Source organism: Dysidea avara, chromosome 11 (assembly GCF_963678975.1).
Source record: "Dysidea avara chromosome 11, odDysAvar1.4, whole genome shotgun sequence".
Classification (NCBI taxonomy): domain Eukaryota; kingdom Metazoa; phylum Porifera; class Demospongiae; order Dictyoceratida; family Dysideidae; genus Dysidea; species Dysidea avara.
In genome coordinates, this window is record NC_089282.1 from 5,286,533 (window position 1) to 5,293,780 (window position 7,248).

Here is a 7,248-nt window from a genome sequence, read left to right on the forward strand (position 1 = left end):
GTTCAGCTGCAAACAAATCACCTATAGAGAGTTCAGCTAGAAACAAGTCACCCTGTAGAGAGTTCAGCTAGAAGAAGTCACATTGTAGAGAGTTCAGCTACAATGAAACTCCCATGTAGAGAGTTCAGCTGCAAACAAATCACCCTGTAGAGAACTCAGCTACAAACAAATATGCAGTGTAAAAAGATCAGCTAGAAGAAGTTACCTTGTAGAGAGTTCAGCTACAACGAAACCACCATGTAGAGAGTTCAGCTACAAACAAATCACCTGTAGAGAGTTCAGCTAGAAAGAAGTCAACCTGTAGAGAGATCAGCTAGAAACAAGTCACCTTGTAGAGAGTTCAGCTAGAAGAAGTCACGTTGTAGAGAGTTCAGCTACAAAGAAACCACCATTTAGAGAGTTCAGCTGCAAACAAATCACCCAGTAGAAAGTTCAGCTATGGACAGATCACCCTGTTGAGAGTTCAGTTAGAAACAAGGAATCCTGTAGAGAGATCACCTAGAAGTATCGCCTTGTAGAGAGTTCAGCTACAAACAAATCACCTGTAGAGAGTTCAGCTACAAACAAATCACCCTGTAGAGAGATCAGCTAGAAGAAGTCACCTTGTAGAGAGTTCAGCTATAAAGAAACCACCATGTAGAGAATTCAGCTGCAAACAAACACCCTGTAGAGAACTCAGCTACAAACAAATCGCCCTGTAGAAAGATCAGCTAGAAGAAGTTACCTTGTAGGGATTTCAGTTACAAACAAATCACCCTGTAGAGAGTTCAGCTACAAAGAAACCATTCTGTAAAGAGCTCAGCTGCAAACAAATCACTTGTACAGAATTCAGCTACAAACAAATCACCCTGTAGAGAGATCAGCTAGAAGAAATTACCTTGTAGATAGTTCAGCTACAAACAAATCACCCTGTAGAAAGATCAGTTAGAAGAAGTTACCTTGGAGAAAGTTCAGCTACAAAGAAACCATTCTGTAAAGAGCTCAGCTGCAAACAAATCACCTGTACAGAATTCAACTAGGAACAAATCACCCTGTAGAGAGATCAGCTATAAGAAGTTACCTTGTAGATAGTTCAGCTACAAACAAATCTCCCTGTAGAGAGATCAGCTAGAAGAAATTACCTTGTAGAGAGTTCAGCTACAAAGAAACCACCATGTAGAGAGTTCAGCTGCAAAGAAATCACCCTGTAAAAAATTCTGCCAGAAACAAATTGCCCTGTAGAAAGATCAGTTAGAAGAAGTTACCTTTTAGAGAGTTCAGCTACAAAGAAACCATTCTGTAAAGAGCTCAGCTTCAGACAAATCACCTATACAGAATTCAGCTACAAACACATCACCCTGTAGAGAGATCAGCTAGAAGAAGTTACCTTGTAGATCGTTCAGCTAAAAACAATTCACCCTGTAGAGAGAGCAATTAGAAGAAATCACCTTGTAGAGTGTTCAGTTACAAAGAAACCACCATGGAGATTTCTGTAATCAATATAATATTATGTGACCAGATTTGCGAAAAGGGGTCTTCCACACACATCCAATTCTGTACATCCAATTCTGTAACCGTTGGAGACCATAACTCAGTGTTCAAGTAACATATTAACCTGAAAATTTCACCATGTATTCAGCTATAGTGGTGCTCACCACTGTCCAAAATTCAGGGCAATAGCTCTTTCCAATCTGAAGTTATCAATTGTCAAAGTTGGCAAATTGGATGTGTGTGGAAGACCCCTTTTCGCAAATCCGGTCACATATGTATTATACAGTATATATAATTTGTACATTTACTGATAAAATATTTAAAGCACATCTACTTCATCTTTTCTTCTTCCTGTAGTAAAGAAAAAAACATAGGTTAAAAAAGTCCCAAAGCTGGCCATAGGCCGGCTTTGGGGTATACAAATACAAAAAGAAATGAAATCTAATCCAAAACAGCCAAGCTGTAAAAAAAGTGTGCGGCCCTCAGAAAGGCTATGGTGAAAAAAGATGTGAAATCCAAGGTGGCGGCCAAGAAATGGCTGTGATGGTAGGTTAATGGTAAAAATTTTAATAATGACAATTTAGGTAAATTTTGTGAAGCGGCACAAAAATTCACCTGAATTGTCGTTATTAAAATTTTTACCATTAACCTACCATCACAGCCATTTCTTGGCCGCCACCTTGGATTTCACATCTTTTTTCACCATAGCCTTTCTGAGGGCCGCACACTTTTTTTACAGCTTGGCTGTTTTGGATTAGATAATTATAGCATGAACTTATATTATATAACAATACAATCTTAGGTACTCTTAGCAGGAGAGTATCTGCACTTCACAAGTGTTTTCATTTATTCATTTTATTTTATTTATATTTATTTATTTACTATCAGCTAAATGGCCTGCAATATTGATCTTATCCAACATCTCTATCTTACTGGAGTGAGGACAACTGGAAGGGAATTTGGTGTTGGTGCGTATGGAAGAGTGTCTGAAGTAGAGTATTGTGGGACTGTTTTTGCGGCCAAAGAAGTTCACCAAATTTTAGTACAAGGCGTTTCGCAGCAAGAATCTGAAGGAATGAGGAGAACGTTTCTTAACGAATGTGCTCAGAGTATCAGTCTTGGTCACCCAAACATAGTTCAGTTTTTAGGAGTATACAATCCTGGTGGTGAGTCGCTATTACCAGTTCTAGTGATGGAGAGGATGCAGGAGAGCCGTACGTCACTGGTGGAAATATACCCAAATATTCCAATATGTGTGAAGTTGTCTATGTTACTGGATGTGTCTAGAGGATTGTGGTACCTCCACAGTCATATGCATAATCCTCCCATTGTCCACCGAGATCTTTCCCCCAATAATATCTTATTGACTAATCAGTTTGTGGCAAAAATCAGTGACCTAGGAGTAGCCAAAGTGATAAGAGCAGACATCAGGAAGACAATGACTCGTACTCCAGGAACGATGGACTTCATGGGACCAGAAGCTTTAGCAGAGATCCCAGAGTATGGTCCTTCCCTTGATGTGTTCTCTTACGGTGGAGTGATACTTCATGTGGTGAATCAAGAATGGCCTAAACCACTACATTATGTAGTGACTGGTCCTAAGACTAGAAAACTGGTGGCTTTATCAGAAGTAGAACGACGTCAAGAACATGTAGAGAAGATGAGAGGAGCTCCAGTAGACCTAAGGAATTTGGTTGAGCAATGTCTTAGCAATGATCCAAGTAGACGTCCTCCAATATCAGATGTGTCAGAGAGGATGAGGAGGATGAAAGAAGCAGAGAATGTGAGGTGTCCAGATGTGGCCATGATCCCCATAACATGGCAGATAAAGCCAAGTTCATCATCAGTAAGAAAGTAATTCTATCAGTAATTCAGTTATAATAATCTTATCTTAATTTATAGGCCAACTGTCAAACAGATATTTTCAATAAACCAGTGAAGGTGAAATGGAAGGCAGTAGCTCCTCTACCAGTGGGTCGATCAGCACACACAGCAGTATTACTACATGGATCAGTTTATGTTGGTGGAGGATTTGAGGGAAGAAGTATCATTCAAGACAGTCAATGCTACACCATAGATGTTTACAATTTAACCACCAACCGATGGGACTCCTCTCCTATTACCACACCATACTGTTGGTTTGCTATGACTGTATTGATGATAAACTGATCATTGCTGGAGGTGTGACAAAGAGTGATGAGGTCACCAACAAGGTACTAGTTCTCGATGGTGGACAGTGGAAGGATTATAGAACTGCTAGAGTGTGCACAGCTGCAGTTGCGTACCAGTCAATGTTAATTGTAGTGGGTGGAGAAACCAAAGTTAAAGGTAAATGGGTAGTACTGCCTACCACTGAACTACTAGACACTACTAATGGCTGTTGGTACACTTGTGATGACCTTCCTATACCTCACCTACAACTCAATGTCGCATTTAGCTTTACTATACTTTACTTGCTGGGAGGAAATGATCAAGATGGTATTCCATCTCCACAAGTGTTCACTGCTTCACTAGACAACCTCTCAAGTCATCAATTGAAGTGGCAGTCTCTCCCAGATACTCCATGGTGTTATTCAGCTCCTGTTGTTCTGTACAACAAGTTCCTGTTAACAGTTGGAGGGAGACTACAATATGATCTTAATAGTCAGATTGCTGAGGTGTGTGCTTTTAACCCATCAACTGGTTTGTGGGCTCAAATAACAAATATTCCAGCAGCAAGAAGTTTTCCTGCAGTAGTGGGTGTGGCTGATGATAAGGTGATTATACTGGGTGGTGGGATAAAAAACTGAATTAAAGTATTGCTGCAATGCTTGGGTTGGTGAATTTGAGTAATATGCGTAGTATGAACTTAAGCTAAAGTTTACATGCACATAGTTAATTCTGATATTATTTTGTACTAAAGGTGGCATAACATGCACACACATATAGTTGTACAACTAACTTGGTTGTTACTTCATATAATATGAATTGTAGATAGCTATAATGTGTATTAAGGCTTTACAGCACAAGTGCTGTAGGTCTGTAGGTCACCTGATCCTACATCCTGTTATATTAAGCGTGCTTGAAAAGGTGCAGAAAGGAGAAAAAAATCCATGACTGTACCTGGACAGCCTCGAACCTGCAGCTATCCAATTTACACTTGAACATTTACAGGAGTCTGCCTGGCAGTCAGGATATTTTCTCTTTGTCAATTTCATCCATAGGAACTTAAGAGAATGGCTTATTATCTCAATGTGGACATTAGTTTGTTTATTTAGGCTTTCTTATATACAGCCTGTTTAAAGATGAAAACATGCAATCATTAGTTGTCACTGCATGGTTGTGTACTATATCATAATATATTATGTAGTTGTACTGTATACTATAGAAATTGAAAGTGAGATTGATACATCACTTGAGTAAATTTCATACCCGTGCTTGTTATCCTTGGCAAGTTATGCTGACTTAAAATCATTTATCTAATGTGTGATTAGGATAGTTTTTCCTTGGTTAAGCACTTTTAGTATGATGATCCCTACTAGACTATAATCTTCCTATCATACAGTACTGTATATTAGGGATAATGAAAGTTTGGGAATTTCTGGCCAAAAATATCACCCTAAAACCAACCTCACAATTTTCTAGCCAAAAAGGAATTTTCTACTGACTGACTGACTGACTGACTGATGCCTTCAGACAAGCATAACTTGATAACGGCTAAGGCTATGGGCTAGATTTTTTTTACACAATTTAATGAACCTGTTCATAGTCTGATTATGCAAGGTCACATGCTATATACTACTCTGTGACGATGAATTTCAGGAAATCCAATCATGTATATTACATAGCTTGGGTCTTGTATAGCTGGACTGCTCTATTTCTTGTGCTGACACAAGTGGTTTGTATGTACTAGAAGGCTACAACCTAGCCAATTAGTCTCATATGCTATAGACGTTTTCTGAGGGACGGAGATAATTTTAGAGAAAAAGATTATCGATTTAACCAAATAACCTATCAATTAAGATAACAATTTTGCTTTTTGTAAATCTATTTTAGCTTGTGGAAAAGTGTCAAATTAGTTGGGGAAGTGATAAAATTACTGACTTATTGTTGCTATGACTTATTGAGGTATAGCTACCCTAACCCTTACTAATTGTCTTTTGACAATATTAATGAAGTAAAAGCACAGGAAGAAGTTTAATTTATTTGTTATGTGGTTTGCTTACTCTACTTGTAATAACAATTAATTGGTTGCCAACTAGGAGATAATACATTCTTGCACCCCAAGGGGTACAACCAATGTTTTGCACTAACTGCATGCATGTGCTCACAATATAACAACATTGCAATTAGGTGGTAACTATACTAAACAGAGCAGCTCAGATATATGCAATAAACCCAGGTTAACTAACTTATCACCCTGAAGAAATGTGTTTCAACAGCTTTCTGTTTGAATAATGCTCGAATGATTTTAAGGTATTGGGCTCTGCAAGGTGGTGATGATGACTTTCCCCTTTCCCTGTAGTTGTTCTTTCTTTGTTGTTTTCCTTTCTCCATAGCTAGTTGTATTATATTCATTGTGGTTATATAGTTAGTTTTGTAGATTCTAAAAAAAAAATATTGGTTAAAAAAAAAACCTATCACCCTGTAACTGAGCCAATTGCCTGATGGAAGCCATAGGGTGATGATCATCAATATCCTGGCTTACAATTACAGTTGATATTTCACACACACAGTATAGTCGAAGGGAAATATTTTCGAGGTTGAGCAGTAGTGTAATAAAAGTTTTGTTGATTTGCAAACAATCCCAATAGTGATATATACATTATGTAGGTTTATCTTTTCGTGTCAACATCACAGTGAGGTCATCGTGCTTACCTGTGTGACATCACAATGAGATTGTGGTGCTGTATACTAGTACAGAGATTCTAATAATTGAAAGTGGAAGTCATGTGTGGTAAAACTTTAATATTGTTTTAAAAGGATCAATTTGATTAGTTGAAATCTTGTGCATGCGATTTTGCTTTTTTGCTGTCACATAAGAACTATTAGAACCTCTGTAATTGATTATCATGATCATGAGCCAGCCTGAGAGATCATACAATGATGCATGACCCATGAATGCCTTGTTACTTAGCTATTCATGATGCTAAGATCAAGGGACACCTATAATTAGGGACCCGCCGATTATGCCGGCATAATAATGAGCATAATAGCTAGGTGCCTGAAAGCATTGAGCATAATGCTAGCATAATAGGCAGAACACTTGTGCATTACCATAATTCTTTCTTATCAAAATACATATCACAGAAAAAGATCGATATACTCTAATAGAACAGTCAGAGAATAATCAGACAGCTGACTGTTCTATTAGAGTATATCGATCTTTTCTGTGACATGCACTTTGACAAGCAAGGATTTAGAGTCTGTGCTTCAGCAACTTACTGTTTTCCCATAAAGTGTAAATTTACTAGGAACTTAGGTATAAATATTGAGCATAATCTGAGCATAATAGGTAAATATTGAGCATTACTTTAAGCATAACAGGCAAAATTTTGAGCAGTGCAGCATAGCATAATGGGTAAAATAATGAGCATAATCGGCGGGTCCCTACCTATAATTACTCCAAATGACTACCCATATTCACAGTAATACTCTCTAGTAACATGGAGTTAGTGGGTTGGATAATTGTACTGCTGCAGTATAGTATGTAATTTATAGCTAACTAGTACTGCCTAAGCTAACCTCTGAACTGCAGCACGCTCCTATTGAAATGAGCTTATACTATATACAAGCCAT